Here is a 17,706-nt window from a genome sequence, read left to right as displayed (position 1 = left end):
AATACAAACAGTAACTACAAGCAAACAATAAATCATAATTGAGCGGTACTCACAACCATTTAATTATGAAAGTTATTTTCATACCACACATTTTTCCCTAATACGATATATATAATTAAAATCATTTTTTATTCAAATACCTAAACCGTTTAGAAAATTATACATAAGTTTATAGAATTGTATACACAAATTTAATCAGTTTAAAATTAATAAAAAGTCATTATAACGTATTCCCTTCACCTGCTCCTCGAGATTCTGGCTAAACCGAACAGAAAACGAAACCCTATATTCCAAAAATCCTAAAATAATTAGTTTAACCCCAAGATATTTAACATTTATTATTTCCTAAGCCCACATACTCTCAATACTTTATTTAATATTAAAAATACCATACTTACCCTGGTTTTGGAGTGGTGCCCAAGTACTCCAAACTGAAAATCTTCTCTACCTATGTTACAGAGAATCTTCCCAATGACCTCATGGTGGTTCCTGATCATCAATTCAGGCTGAATTGGGTCCAAAATCGAAGAGAGAAGGTGAGAGAGCCATAGGTAGAGAGAGAGTGACATGAGGAGAGAGAATTTGTCACTTAAAATGAAAGCTTCCCTATTTATAGGCAGGGCTTCGTCGACGAGACACGTGGATTCGTCGACAAGCCTAAGAAGAATGTTCGTCGACGAAACTATGAGTTCGTCTATGAATCTCAGAAATACCCAAAAGCTCTCTCAGTAAGTCTTTGTCTCATCGAGGAACCTAGAAGATCGTTCGTCGACAAGAAAATCACATTCGTCGACAAGTCCCTGCTTGATACCATTTTTAAATTTCATTTCCCTTTCTTTTATTTTCTCCTTTTTCCTCTTATTTATTTTCTTTTATTTTTTTGAATTCGAGCTATTACAGACATTAAGTTTGTTGGGGTTTGGAGGGAAACCCTCTGGGAACTTTATATATACATTGTTCTTGGTGTAGTTGTAATGTTGCAAGTGTTGTAAGTGTCTTTGACACCAAATAGTAAGAAATCTTTGTCGATTGCTTCTGTGGATGTAGGCATTGTCAAACCACATAATTCCTTGTATTGTTTCTATTACTTTCATATATACTACGTGGTTGTATTCTCTCTTGGTTTATCATTGATTGCTGCATTGATATTCCGTTGTGCAAATACAATTTATATACAACAAATTGGTATCAGAGTATTGTTGTAATGGCTTCGGTTTCTTCGTCTGCAAAATTTGATGTTTTCAAGTTTGATGGAACCAAAATTTCGGTCTGTGGCAGAGAAGGGTGAAGGATTTGCTTGTGCAATAAAGGATGGTGAAGGCCTTGTATGGTGTTCAAGCGGAAGGCATGGATGAGGCAAACTGGAGGGAATTGGGGGTAAAGACTGTGGCTACTATCAGATTGTGTCTAGAAAATGGCTTGATGTATCACGTCATGGAAGAGAATTCTCCTGTGGCTGTTTGGCAAAAGCTTGGAAGCCAGTACATGTTTAAGTCTCTCACGAATAATTGTTTTCATAAGCAAAAGTTATATTGGCTTAAGATGGTGGAAGGTTCAGATTTGAACCAACACATCAACGCATTCAATCAAATCATAAGTGATTTAATACGAGTTGATGTGAAATTTGAGGAAGATAACAAGGTGCTGGTGCTATTGAATTCCCTGGCAGCATTTCACACGTATAAGAACTTGGTTACGACTCTTACATGGGGTAAAGAGACCCTGAATTTGGAAGAGGTAACAATCACGTTGTTGTGCTTTCATCAAAGAAATAAAGTCAGGGACGAAATTTCACATGGTGAAGGGTAACCATGAACGTGGGAGAGGAAAATTCATAAATGGATCGAGTCAAAATAAGTCCCAATCTCAACCCAAGAAGAAAAAGTATATTCGGTATTTTAAGTGCGGTAAAAAAGGGCACATAAAATTGGAGTGTCCGGAATTGAAGAAAAGGAATGCTGCAAAGCAAGAAGGCACTTCAAAATCAAAAAATGTAGTTAAAGAAGGAAATTCATAATGCAGTGATGGTGACATACTTTTAGTTTCGTCGGTATTGGATTGCCTTATCGACTCTTGGATCCTAGACTCAGCGTGTTCTTACCACATGACTCCAAATAAGGAGTGCTTCAGCACTTACGTATTGGTTAATTCAGGTTTAGTCCTTATGGGTAATGATGTTTCTCGTAAAATTATTAGAATGGGAAATGTATGAATTAAGATATTTGATGGTGTTGTAAGAACCCTATGTGATGTAAGACACATTCCAGACCTACAAAAGAGTCTAATTTCATTAGGCACTTTGGATTATAACGAATTCAGTTATAAGTCCGAAAATGTGGAGTTATGAAGGTGTGTAAAGGCACTCTAACAGGTAATGAAAAGAAAAAAGTTAGATGGGAACATTTATGCATTGTTGGGCACTACAATCGTAGGTGGAGATGCAGTCGTAGATTCTAAATTTGATGACACCGTCTTGTGGCATATGCGGTTAGGGCATATAGGTGAGCATAGTATGAAAGAACTTCACAAAAGGAAGCTCTTGAAGGGTATGAAAACATGTAAGCTAAACTTCTGCAAGTTTTGTGTTCTTGGGAAGTAAAGCAAGGTGCAGTTTAAAACAACTATACACAAGACAGAAGGTATTCTTAATTACATACATTCTGATGTTTGGGGACCAGTGAGAGTAGCATCACGGGGAGGACATGTGTATTTTTTGAGTTTTATTGACGACTACTCACGGAAGGGCTGGGTGTAATTCATGCGGCACAAGTCGAATACGTTTGCCAAATTTAAGTTGTGGAAAGTTGAACTGGAAAACCAAACTAGGAGGAGAATTAAATACCTCAGGTCAAACATTTGGACCAAGTACATTGATTCGAGGTTAATGGAGTTTTTTAAGCAGCATGGCATTATGAGACATTTTACTATTTGTTGGACACCTCAACAAAATGATGTGGCAGAAAGGATGAACCGAACTCTAGTTTAGAGAGCTCAGTGTCTCAGGTAAAATGGAGGGCTAGCAAAGAACTTCTTGGTGGAGGCAGTTAGTATGACTTGTTTCTTGGTAAACAAATTGCCAATGACATCACTAGAAGGGAAAGTGGTAGAGGAGGTATGAACGGGAAATGCGGTTGACTACTTTGGATTGAGGGTATTCAGTTGTCCAGCCTATGTACACGTACCTAGTGAGGAGAGATTAAAACTTGACACAAAGCCAAGAAGTTGCATCTTTCTAGGGTATCAGAAAGGTGTGAAGGGGTTCAAGTTGTGGGATCTAATGGCAAACAAGGTGGTGATCAGTAGAGATGAAGTTTTTGATGAGAAAGCTATGGTGAAGCGTACTCAAGCAGATGATGAAAAGAAATAGGGGCTAGAAAATTGGAGCAAAAACGAACATGTTGTGCAAGTAGAGTTAGAAACTCAAGGCAATGATTTTGGTCTCCCAGTTGTAGGGAGTTATAGTTCGAGAAACCAGCAAATTAATAGTGTTCCTATAAGAAGTTACAGACACACTATTAGACCACCTCCAAAGCTACAAAAAAAAGTGGTATGGCATACTAGTTTAGTCAAAGAAATGGATATACAACAAGGTGGAGTTGTGTTACGTTGTGACAATCAGAGTGTCATCTATTTAGCGAAGAATCAAGTGTATCATGTTAGAACCAAACATATAGATGTAAGGTTCCACAGGCTCTGGGAATTGGTTTCTTCAGATGAACTTGTACTTGACAAAGTTCATACATCTGAGAACACAGCAGATATCTTGACAAAGTTGGTTACCACTTAAAAGTTCAAACATTACTTGGACTTGCTTCATGTCTCCAATTGCAAGAAGGAAGACAGTCTCAACCTAATGTCCCAAGGTTAAGGTGAAGCAATAGGCTATGTTTTTTCGATTTCTCCTAAGGGGCATATACTCGCCAAGGTAGAAATTGTTGTGATATGTGACTCATATACTTAATGGGATGCATGTACAAGGAGAAAACATAGTGGAAAAATCATAGTATTGATGAGCTACTAGGAATCCGTCAACGGTTTGGCTATGACCATCAACGATTTGGCAACTGAATTTAGATAATTTGCATTCTGTCTGAAATCGCTGACGGTTTGGCCTAATCCGTCGACGGTTTGGCTCAAGAATCTAGTGTAGATTTTTGAATTTTGAAAAAGAGACGTTAAGTTGGTTGGAGTTTGGAGGGAAACCCTCTGGGAACTTTATATATACATTGTTCTTGGTATATTTGTAATGTTACAAGTGTTGTAAGTGTCTTTAACACCAGATAGTAAGAAATCTTTGTTGATTGCTCCCGTGGATGTAGACATTGTCGAACCACATAATTCCTTCCGTTGTTTTTTATTGCTTTCATATATACTTCGTGGTTGTGTACTCTTTTGGTTTGTCATTGATTGCTACATTGATATTTCGCTATGCAAATACAATTTATACAACAAAAACTGACTTTTTTAAATAAAAAAAAAAACTATGTATCCACAATGTAATATTGATTGTACAAGTATATGGCTATAGTATTACATATGGATGATCACATTCACCATGAAAAATTCATAAGCGGCACCTCAATGAGAATTTAAAATATCAAATGTTATTTGTAACTCCATTACAAGCTAGATATGCTCACTTAGCATAATGAACAAGACAACTAGGCTAGAGAAGCCCACTTAATGAGGATTGGAAAGACAGACCCACTTAACAAATGGTCGAGTTCAATAGGTTTGAAAGATAGATTGACTTGGTAAAATGACCAAGATGAACAAGGAAAATAGGCCCACTTGACGAGATTTGGTAGAATGGCTAAGTCTACTAGGACAAATAGGTTCACTTGACAAAATGGTCAAGTTCAGGATTTTGAATAAAACCACTAGTTAGAATGACCAAGCCTACCATGCTATAAATAGATCAAATACTGAAATAGCCAAGACGAATAAGCTAGATATGCCAATTGGTAAAATGACCAACTCAACAAAGTTAGATAGATTTACCTTACAAAGTTTGTCAAAATGACCAAAGTCAAATGATACAAATCATATGGAAGTTATTCCTCAAACTTAAAGATCCTTTAAGACAAAGAGTGAGGGCATTTGATGAGAGCGAAATCAACTATCGTCTTACAAATTATTGAGGGATACTAAACAACATCCTTAATCTCATAACCATTTAATCCCTGGAGGAAACTTAAAAATGAAAACTAACGGGCTATAAGTAAAAGGCCATAAGTTTTAAATAATAAGCAATCATCTTATCTGAGCATTTTCCAATTTCTTACATTGACTTAAGAATAGGGAAAGGCACTGATGAACTTTCAATCAAATTATTTTCAAAATATCATATAAGATTAACAAGAAAACGAGTGTAACTAAACTTGGTAACAGGTAGGTGCTAGCATTATTAGAAGTTTCTATTTGTTTGTTTTTTTAAACAAATTGAAACAATTAGTTCTTTTAATTTATGTTAATTAAGACGGTTGAAATTTCCATCAAAATTAAAATGTGAGTCCTCCTATGTATTAGTTTGCCTAATCTTGCCTAGTACGCCTTCACAAGGGAAAAGCATTAAGTCGAGTCAAGATCTCACATCAAGCATAGCTTTGAAATATTTGCCTTACCGGACACCTTATATGAGACAAAATTGTGAGGCCTAATAGTTCAAACTAAATCATACTTAATTTGATACAATTAAATTTGATTTCAAAGTCATTTTAAGTATGATATATATATATATACCTGTAAATTTCACGTAAAAACATAATTCACTAATGAAAAAATCTTGCAATTGTGGAGGAAAAATTAGATCTTTTGGAATGATCGGCATGGTCCTATCGATCATTCTCATTCAATGAAAATATTTCAAATAATGAATCTCATCAAATTACACGTGAGCCTTATCAAGTAAGATTTATTATTGGGAGTGTTTCCATTAGATGGAAGGGCTTGAAAACTTTTATTTTTTTGTAATTGTGAGGCTTAAACGAGAAAAAATATGTTGTTGTTTCGAACATGCACTAAGAAGATAATTATGATAGGAGGATGGAATATGTTTGGAAGTTGTCAAACACTTTTTTTAAGGCAAAATGAGCCCAATAAACCAAAAATAGATTAATACCTTTACCTTATTGTAGTTAGCCTGAGATTGTAAGAGGCAACAAAACCATTTGGATCTTGAATCAAATAAAGGTATCTCCATGTGGGCTTGGGCCAAAATACTAAGGGGAATCATATCGTATTTGAGTTTTTCAATCCACCGGGCAAGAGGAGCCCGGCCCACTTCGCAATTCCTCCCCCATGCATGATGGGCTTGGGCTGGGCCCAAATAATGTACAATTATATAACCCTTTTGCAATTTCAGAATTTTTTTTTCTTCTTTTTCTTTTTTGTTAAATAAACATGGTGGAAAGAGTCAATGATATTAAATAAGAAAGAAAGAGTTTTTAGTCAAAAATACTAAAAACATTTTGTCAAAAATACTCATTTTGAAATTAGAATTTAGTAAGCATACTCATTTTTTAGGATGCTATCATTCTTTCTAAATTTTCTACTTAGTCTTAACACAAGGATGAGTACGTAAGGGATTATATACCTCTCACGAGCAATCATCGTTAATTTATTTAAGAAGTGTTATAATTTTGGAGGCTCAGATTTGGATTTTTGTCGATTTGAAAAAAAAAATCAAATATGATTTTAAACTATATTTTGTCCAAATCCATACAAATTTAAATTTAAAATATGAAATTCATACTCTCAAAGGTAAGGGTAGAGAAGGTAAGGGAGAGGAGGGGAGGTTTCATTTTTTTTTTTTTTTACACTCTTCTAATTAGGAAGCAACAATAGTTGAGAAAGACTAAAGGAATCCTTAGCATGACAAAAAGACGAATAGTCAAATTAGAATGCTTATTGTTGTACTTGATGTGTTTAAGATCATGGTCATCTTGATAATATCTTCATGGACGTTAAAACAATTGAGATTAAGTTGAGGAGAGTGAAAATTGATTATACGATTACTTTTTTTTTATTACATAAAAACTTCAGCTATCAATAAGTCTTTCGGACCCCCTGGTGCGGCACCAAATCTACGAATTAGCGTCCTCTCCCTAAATTTCGCTGATCAAGTAAAGTCCGAAATGCGGACACGGCTTTCGTGCATCAGTTGGACGTTCGGCCAACCCAACTTCCAGAACACATCTTCATTACCATCCACGCTCCCTACTGGCTCACAGAGTACTCTCACAATCAACGGTTCTCGCTGGCTCATAAAGCGAACTCTCACCATCCACGGTCTCCGCTAACTCATAGAGTAAATTTTCACCATCCACAGATACTGCTAGTTCCGTGAGCATATCTACCTAGAATTGAACCCCTGATGCTTCTTACTACGTGCTGATGTCTTTCCATCGCGCCATGCCTATGGGGGAAATTATATGATTACTAAAATCCATGTTTGGTAGTACTAGAAAAGTGTTTATACGGTTATTATTAAATAAGTGCTGGTGCACTTTGACATATTAAAAAAAAAAGAGTCCATGTCACTCAAAGAAATTTCTTAATTTAAGTGAATTTTATAAGTAATTTAGGATAGAAAATTAACGTGTTATTACTTGAAGAGTGGCAAACTTATAAATTTAGCTATCAATTCTTAATTTTTAAAAATTCTTAATCTAATAATATTTTATTATCATTTTATTATAATTTAGAATTATATTGTAACAAACCATATAATTAAAATTTAAATATATAATATTTATTAAATCATAAGAATTATAAATTATATTAAATAAATTTATAATTCCTTTATTTTATAATTTATTAATTTTGATTCATATATTATTATAATATAAAAAATAATTATAAAAATATATAAATCTCTAAAATTAAGATATCTAATATAATTTTATATCGAAACTTATAATTATCTTCATAAATTATATAATTAATATATAGATAAATATATTTACTGAATTTCAAGAATTAAAATTATATGCTTAAATATAATTAATATGTAATAATTCAGAAAAAATATTAATTAATTAGTTAATTGATTAATTAAATAAAATAATAAATTAAATTAAATTATAATAATAATATATATAAATATATATATAGATATATAGGTGATAAACATAACTAAAGCATAAAGTAATATATGTATTGTTATAAAATATGCAGATAATCAACAGTAAATAAATGGAGACGAGACCAGATTTTTATGTGGTTCGGATATACCTACTACACAGGCAAATAGGATCAAACTCCACTATGTTAAAAGGAATTACAACATGTATCTGGTTTTGAACAAATTTCTCATGTCCTTACCCTATACAAAATATCTCACTTTTCTTTTCTCTTCTACTTCTCCTCTTTCTGTCAGAGTTTACCTTCCTCTCAGTCTGATTCTCTTTTGATTTTTGCGCACCCTCTTATCCTCATCAGCACTTCCTTTTATAGCCGCAAAATGAGCATGTGAGAATTATATTTATGTTGTCTTTTCTTCATTATTCAACGAGCATGGAAGATATGGATGCTTTAAGGGAGCAAGAGTAATGGGATTGGTTGGAGGCATTTATGGGGATGCTGACATCCATAATTTATTTCACAACACTCCCCCTTGAATGTCACTCATATATTAACTTATCCTGCTAAGATCTTTAAGATGTCTCATTCCGATGAGATGAACCAATTTCTTGAATGTTATAGGAGGTAAAGTTTTAGTGAACAAATCTGCTAGATTATCACTTGATCGGATCTGTTGTACATCTATATCATCATTCTTCTGGAGTTCATGTGAATAGAAGAATTTTGGAGAGATATGTTTTATTCTGTCACCCTTTATGTATCCTCCACTCAATTGTGTTATACATGCGGCGTTATCTTCATACAAAACTGTTAGAATATCCTTGATTAATTGAAGACCACAATTTTCTTGGATATGAAAAATCATTGATATCAGCCACACACATTCTCTACTAACTTCATGGATAGCTAGTATTTCAGAATGATTGGATGATGTTGTTGTAATTGCCTGCTTCACTGATTTCTAAGATATAGCAATTTTTCCATAAAGAAATGCATACCTAGTTTGAGATTTAGCATTGTGAGGATCAGATAGATATTCAACATTTGCATATCCTGCTAGTTGAGATTTAGAATCAAACGAGTAAAATAGACCCAAATCAGATGTACCTCTCAAATAGTGCAGAATGTATTTAATTCCATTCCAATGTCGCCGAGTAGGAGCAGAACTATATCTTACTAATAGATTCACAACAAATGCAATGTCAGGTCTTCTACAATTAGTTAGATACATCAAAGAGTCAATAGCACTTAAATATGGTACTTCAAGATCAAGTAATTCCTCCCCCTCATCATGAGGTCGAAATGAATCTTTCTTAATGTCAAGTGATTGCACCATCATTGGAGATCCCAAAAGGATGAACTTTATTCATATAGAATTGCCTCATTACCTTTTCGATATATCTAGATTGATGAACAAAAATTTTGTCATTTACATGTTCAATCTATAGGCCAAGAATTTATTTTGTCTTTCCTAAATCTTTCATTTCAAATTTTGTCATTAAATAATTAACAATTATAGTAAGCTCTTCCGGAGTCCCGACTAAATTCAAATTATCAACATAAACAATAATTATAGAAAATCTAAATTCTGATCTTTTAATAAAAACGCATGGACAAATTAGATCATTAATGAACCCTTCTTTCACAAGGTACTCACTTAATCGATTGTACCACATGCGTCCAGATTGCTTTAATCCATATAAGAAACGTTGGAGTTTGATTGAATATAAATTTTTAGGTTTTGCTTAAAACAATTGAAATGCTTTAGGGATTTTCATATAAATTTCACTATCCAACGATCCATATAGGTATGTTGTTACTACATACATAAGATGCATGCTCAATCATTCAACAACTGTTAGCCCAGTTAAGAATATGAAAGTAATTTCATCCATTACTGGAGAATATGTCTCCTCATAATCAATTCTGAGTTTCTGCGAGAAACCTTGTATCACAAGCCTTACTTTATATCGAGTAATTTCATTATTTTCATTTCGCTTGGGCATAAATACTCATTTGTATCCAACAGGTTAGACATCTTCTAGTGTCTGGACTACAGGTACAAAAACTTCTCTTTTTCAACTATGATAGTCTCTTTCCATTTTGATCAATCACTTCTATATCGACATTCATTAACAGATTTAGGTACAGGATCCTCATTACTTCTGGTAATGTCAATAGCTACTGCATATGCAAATGTGTCGTTGACAACAACTTTATTTCTATCTCACACTTCTTATGTGTAATATATTGAGATCTCATTATTACTTTCAGGTACTTGTCCATTTTCAAAGGATGTCTCTTAAAGAGTACTCTCTTCAGGAGATTCCTTTTCAGGAAGTTCCTCTTTAGGAGGAGATTTCTCTTCGGGAGATTCTATAATAGGAATTTTATTTTCAAGAGAAATGGGTTTGTGAATGATGATTGGATTATTTACCTCTATAACCTCTTTTGAAGTGTTTACAAATTTCAACTTTCTCCTTCTGGGAGTTCTATCTTTTGCACCAACAGGCCTTCCACGTTTAACTTGCTGCTTAGATTTATTAGCTGGATGTTGTCCTTCAAGGATATCAATACGTACTGGAATATTTGCAGTAGGTATATGAGATTTTAGTATTGTCTTTGTTGACCTTATAGGTCACGCTCGGTTTTAATTATGACAAATACTCATAATATCTAATGGGTATTTGAGATTATGTGCTGGAACCTTAATTGTCAAGATCATAATGCATATGCACATGGAGTAAATGATGAATGAAGACCAATTTATATCAATGTTGTAATATATTTCATTTGTGAAAATTGGTCTGTAATAGTAATTAGGGCTCTGGTTTATAATAAGTTCACACACATCACATGCATGATTTATTACGTAAGTTCAAACCAAAATACAACCTAAAGTGACCTTAGATTGACCTTAGGGTTTACCCTTCGGTCGACCGATACCGGATTTTTTCGGTGTCTTCAAAATTGGACCCAAAGTGACCTTAGGATACTCACCTTTGCACTTGCATGTATTAGGAACTTGAATAGGGTGAATGTGTATTGAAACGGGACTGAAATGCACACTTTGTGCATTTTCGATCGACCGGCCAAGGTAGTTCATTCTGCCCCGGTCGACCGAAACAGGTCTGGGTCAACAGTTGACCAAAGCCCTAGTCGACCGAACCAATGTAGTTCAAAACCCCCCGGTTGACCGAAACCCCCTGAGGTCAACAAATTAACCATCTGATCGACCGAACCAAATTTGTATACCAACTACCAGGTCGACCGAGGGTCCTCGGGAAAAATCCTAATTGTCTGGTCGACCGAACCAGTTAGTTCAAAATTGTCCGGTGACCGAACCTCGAAGAAATGGGAAATCGCCCACTTTCAATCAACTGAACCCTCAATTCAAAAATGCCCTGGTCGACCGAACCATATGAACCCTAGTCGACCGAAACTGTTCTGGTCGACCGAAACTGTTCTGGTCGACCAGACCTCTCGGGTTGCCCTGATTTTTACCTTGATTAAATATTTTTAAACAGGGTTAAAATATTTGAAAGGTCATTAAACTTTCCTAATAATTCCTAATAGGTCCCCAACGGTCATAATTCATGGGGTGTCTATATATACCCCTTCATTTGGGAAAATTAGAGGTTGATTAGCAAAAACAAAAATCCAAATTTCTTTCTCAAGAAAAATATATCCTACTGCTTATACTCTTTCTAAATCCACTCAAACTTACCTTCTTCACTTCTCTGTATCATTTGTAAGTATATTGAGTGTTATTATTTAGAGGGTTGCTCTCTTATTTCGTAAGTGTTTGAGTCGATTTTTTCAAGAGCATTACCGAAGTGTTCTTAGGGGGCTTTACTCATAAGCCTATCCTAAGAAGACTTTGTTGAACTTCCGAGTGTTGCATTTTCGTTGCAATATCTTAGGAAGTTTGTATTTTTTTTTTGGCTTGCAAAAATATTTTCAAATTTACTCAAATATTTTGTGGTATTCATATTGACATTTTTGTGGAAAGATATTTGTGTTTGTTATACTAATCTTTGTGGCAATATTTATTCAAGTTTATATCATTTACTGAATACAAAGATTGCATATCCTTTGCAAACCAAGCATATACACTATTTGAAGTGAATGACATATTATGCTATTTAGAATATTTGAATCTTGCATGATATCTTTGTTTAAACTTCTTGATTGAGAACATATTGAAATACAAAGATTGCTTGCCGACACTCTCACGTACGCATTACACTGATAGAAAATACCTTTGAGAGTTGAACTACTTAGACCACACTGAGCTTACATATTAAATCATCTGTGGTGTTTGTGATTGCGCGCATTTGGGTACAAATCTGCTTTACGTGAAATCACTTTTCATATTGTACCATTTGATTGTAAACCTGAGTGATTCCAGGCGTGGCTTGAGGGGGCGGTAATCCAATCCGGTAAGGATTGGTGTAAAGGTTGAGGTCAGCCCTGTGCTAATTGACCTGGTTTGTATAGGTGCCGCTCCACCCGTTTAAGTGAGCAAGTTATTGTGGTAATCCTTGTGCTAGTTAGCCAAGGTGGGGACGTAGGCAGTTGGCCAAATCTCGATAACATATCTGCGTGTCACCCTCTCTTTACTACTTTCTGGTACTTGTGTAATTGATTAAACTGCTTTATTTAATTTCTGATATATTTATATTACTTGCACTAGATTGACAATAGGGTTGTGAACATACTGTTGTTATGAGGAATACTTAGGGGTTAAATTTTAAAAATACCAATTCATTCCCCCTTTTGGGATCACGATAAAGCTAACAATTGGTATCAGAGCCACGTAGCATAGACTAGTTGTTATTTTGCAAAAAGATCACATATGGCTCATAGCTCCGTGACCCCTTTCCCTGTGGGACCATCTTCCACACGACCTCCTATTTTTAGTGGTGTTAATTACACATTCTGGAAACAGAGGATGCACATCTACCTTCAGAATACTGATTGGAAGGTGTGGAGGATTGTCTCTAAGGGAAACAATGTCCCTATGAAAACTGAGGGTGAGGATGAATATAATGATGATCATATGAAAGTTGTTAGTCTTAATGCCACTGTCATGAATATTTTATACTGTAGTCTTTATATAAATGAATTTAACAGGATTATGACATGTTCTACTGCAAAAGAGATATGGGATAAGTTGGAGGTCATATATGAGGATACTAGATATGTGAAAGACAGTAGGATAGATATGTTGAACAATGAGTATGAGGCCTTTAGGATGAATGTAGGTGAGTCCATTCAGAGCATGTACACTAGATTCACACACATCATAAGATCACTGCATGCATTAGGAAAGACTTATCCCACATATAAGATGATCAGGAAGATCCTCAGAGGCTTACCTCCTGTTTGGGAAGTCAAGGCTACGACCGTTACTGAGGGTAGAGACCTTAAGGCCATGACCTTGGATGAATTGATAAACTCCTTGATTACTTATGAATTGTCCATAAATGAGAGACTTAATGAGCATAATAAGGCTAAGAAAGTGACTGCACTGAAAGCATCTAATAACACATCTAGTGAGTGCAGTGAGTCTGACACTGATGATGAAATAGTCATGCTAACCAGAAAGTTTAGCAGATTTTTCAAGAAGAACAGGAAACCATTTGAAAAATATAGAGACTCCACCAATGAGAAGGGAGAGTCCAGCAAAAGAAAAGAAAAATAAAATGCTCCTACATACTATAACTGCAACAAGGTGGGACACATCAAACCCGACTGTCCACTGCTGAAAAAGGAGACTAAGAAAAAGAAGAAAGCCATGAAGGCTGGGACTTCATGGGACCAATTCAGCAGCAGCGATTTAGATTCAGATCATAGTGACATGGAGGTCGCTAATTTGTGCTTGATGGCACACGAGGATGAGGTATTGTCTTCTAGTTCTTCATCTTCTTATTATTCATCTGATGATTGTGATTCTGACAGCATGCCTACATTTAAAGAATTGCAATTTGAATATATTCGTGTTTCAAAATTTTTAGGCAAAATGACCAACGAGAATAATGATTTGAAAAAGAAATGTGAAAATTGGTCAAAATTATTTAATATGGCAAAAACCTCTCATGCTTCTATTTTAAAAGAAAAGGATGCTACTGTTGTTGAGCTTGAGAGGAAATTGGAGGATAGCTCCAAAATCATTTTTAAATTCACTACGGGCAAAGAAAATTTTAAAAAATTACTTGGTGCCCAAAGAAACTCCTTAAGTAAAGAGGGTCTTGGTTTTAATGGTATTGAAAATGTTAGACGACCTAATCTTTACTTAGGACACTTTACACGTGAGTCAAAATCTCATATTCCTCTTAAAGAACCTAAATGTAGGTTAAGATGCTTTAAATGTAAACAGATTAGTCACATTCAATTTGATTGTCCACTTAGGAATAAGCATGCTAGAATTAGAAAGGTATGGGTAGTTAAGGGAGATCCTGCTATTAACCCTCGTGGACCCAACAAAATTTGGGAACCAACATTAGTCACTTAGCTTATTTTGTAGGTATGCCTAAGATCGTCCTCCTCCAAGGACAGATGGTACTTGGGTAGTGAGTGCTCACGGCACAAGACCAGCGACAAGGGAAAAATCACTTCAATTTTTCCCAAGGATGGAGGCTATGTAACTTTTGGCGACAATGCCAAAAGATCATCGGGGTACGTAAGGTTGGTAAGGATTCCTCTCCTACTATTCATAATGTTTTATTGGTTGATGGACTGAAACATAATCTACTTAGCATAAGTCAACTAAGTGACATAGGATATAAAGTATCTTTTGAAAATGACAAATGCATAGTAGAAAATAAAACAAATCACAAGGTGCTTTTTACTGCTGATAGACATGAAAATGTCTATACTTCCTCTCTTGATAATTTAGCTTCACAACAAGTAACATGTTTTTCTGCTATAAATGAAACTAGTTGGTTGTGGCATAGGCGTTTAGGATATGCTAGTATGGATTTATTATCTAAACTTGTTAGAAAGGAATTGGTTAAAGGCTTGCCTAAGATGTCTTTTGTAAAGAATAAAATATGTGATGCATGTCAAATGGGTAAGCAAACAAAATCTAGTTTTAAGAAAAAGAAATTCATATCTACTACTAGACCTTTGGAGATGCTTCATCTAGATCTATTTGGACCTAATTCTATGCAAAGTCTTGGTGGTAAATCTTATGCTTTTGTAATTATGGATGACTTTCCTAGATTCACATGGATGTTGTTTCTTGCACATAAAAATGAATCATATGAACAATTCACCAAACTTTGTAGAAGAATTCAAAATGAAAAAGGATATAAAATCACTCACATAAGAAGTGATAGAGGCACGGAATTCAAAAATGAAAGCATAGAAAAATATTGTGATTTAGAGGGCATATCACGTAACTTCTCTGCACCTAGGACACCTCAACAAAATGGTGTAGTAGAAAGAAAGAATAAATCACTACAAGAAATGGGTAAAACTATGTTGAATGAGCATAACTTACCTAAATATTTTTGGGCCGAGGCCATTAATACTGCATGCTATGTTATGAATAGGGTGTTGATTAGACCATCAATTAATAAAACCCCTTATGAATTATGGAACAACCATAAGCCTAATATTTCCTATTTTCATGTGTTTGGTTGTAAATGCTTTGTGCTTAGAGATAATGAGCATCTAGGAAAATTTGACTCGAAATCTGATGAAGGAATCTTCCTAGGCTATGCACTTAATAGTAAAGCATATAGGGTTTTCAATAAAAGAACTTTAACTGTGATTAAATCTATTCACATTGTGTTTGATGAGTCTAATTCATTTTCTAATAAAGATGATGACGATGATATTGATATTAGAAAATGAATAGAGAAAATGTTTATTGAAAACAATGCAAGTGAAAATCAAGAAGCAAATGAAAAATCACTTGAAGATAATGAAAACGGAAATCAGGAGTTGCCTAGAGATTGGAAATTCATTAGAAGTCATCCTATAGATCAAATCATAGGCAAACCATCCCGTGGAGTAGCCACAAGATCCTCCTTGAGAAATATAGTGAACCATTCCGCTTTCTTATCCCAAGAAGAACCTAAAAATATTAAAGAAGCCATAGAGGATGAGTCTTGGGTGATGCCCATGCAAGAAGAACTTAACCAATTCGAAAGAAGGAAAGTGTGGACCTTAGTTCCTAGGCCTAATGAGCATACCATAATTGGAACTAAATGGGTATATAGAAATAAGAAAGATGAGAATGGAGTAGTAACTAGGAATAAAACTAGACTAGTTGCCCAAGGGTATAACCAACAGGAAGGGATTGACTTTGATGAAACATATGCTCCTGTTGCTAGATTAGAAGTCATTCATATGCTACTTGCCTTTGCTGCTTTTAAAAATTTTAAATTGTTTCAAATGGATGTTAAAAGCGCTTTTCTAAATGTCTACATTAATGAAGAGGTATACGTAGAACAACCACCTGATTTTGAAAATCATAAATATCCTGATCATGTTTACCGGTTATCTAAAGCCTTGTATGGATTGAAACAAGCTCCTAGAGCTTGGTATAAGAGGCTTAGTGGTTTTCTACTAGAAAATGGGTTCACTTGTGGCAAGATCGACACTACACTTTTCATCAAGTCCAAAAATGATGATATGCTCCTTGTTCAAATTTTTGGGGACGATATCATTTTTGGAGCAACTAATAATAAGTTGTGTAATGAGTTTGCCAAATGCATGCAAAGTGAATTTGAAATGAGCATGATGGGTGAACTTAGTTTCTTCTTAGGGCTACAAATTAAGCAAGCTAATCATAGAACTTTCATATGCCAATCTAAATACATTAGGGACTTGTTAAAGAAATTTAATATGGAAGATTGTAAAATTCTTGGTACACCTATGAACTCTTCCATTAAGCTTGATAAAGATGAGTAAGGAATCCCTATTGATGTAAAATTATATCGTGGCATGATTGGGAGTCTCCTATACCTCACTGCTAGTAGGCCTGATATTATGTTTAGTGTATGTATGTGTACTAGGTTTTAGGCTGCCCCTAAGGAATCTCACTTAAAAGCTGTCAAACGAATCCTTAGGTATCTAGTTGGGACTATAAAGTTAGGCTTGTGGTACCCTAAGCATACTACCTTTGATATTGTTAGTTACACTGGTGCTGACTTTGCCGGTAGTAAGGTTGATAGAAAAAGTACTAGCGGCACTTGTCATTACCTAGGACAATCTCTTGTTTCTTGGTTCTCCAAGAAACAAAACTCAGTTGCCTTATCCACAGCCGAAGCTAAATACATTGCGGCTGGAAGTTGTTGTGCCCAAACTCTTTATTTGAAACAACAACTTGTGGATTTTAGATTACACTATGAAACAATACCGATTAAATGTGATAATACTTGTACAATCAACATCTCTAAAAATCCTATCTCACATTCACAAACTAAACACATTGAGATTAGACATCATTTTCTTCGTGATCATGTGCAAAAAGGAGATGTGGCTCTTGAGTTTGTATGCACTAATGAATAGTGGGCTGATATATTCACTAAACCACTACCCGAGGATAGATTCATACAAATTAGACGTGAGTTAGGCTTAATGCATAGTAGAGAAGCTTCCTAAACT

This window comes from Malania oleifera, chromosome 6 (assembly GCF_029873635.1).
Source record: "Malania oleifera isolate guangnan ecotype guangnan chromosome 6, ASM2987363v1, whole genome shotgun sequence".
Taxonomy (NCBI): domain Eukaryota; kingdom Viridiplantae; phylum Streptophyta; class Magnoliopsida; order Santalales; family Ximeniaceae; genus Malania; species Malania oleifera.
Note: the sequence above shows the minus strand (reverse complement) of the source record.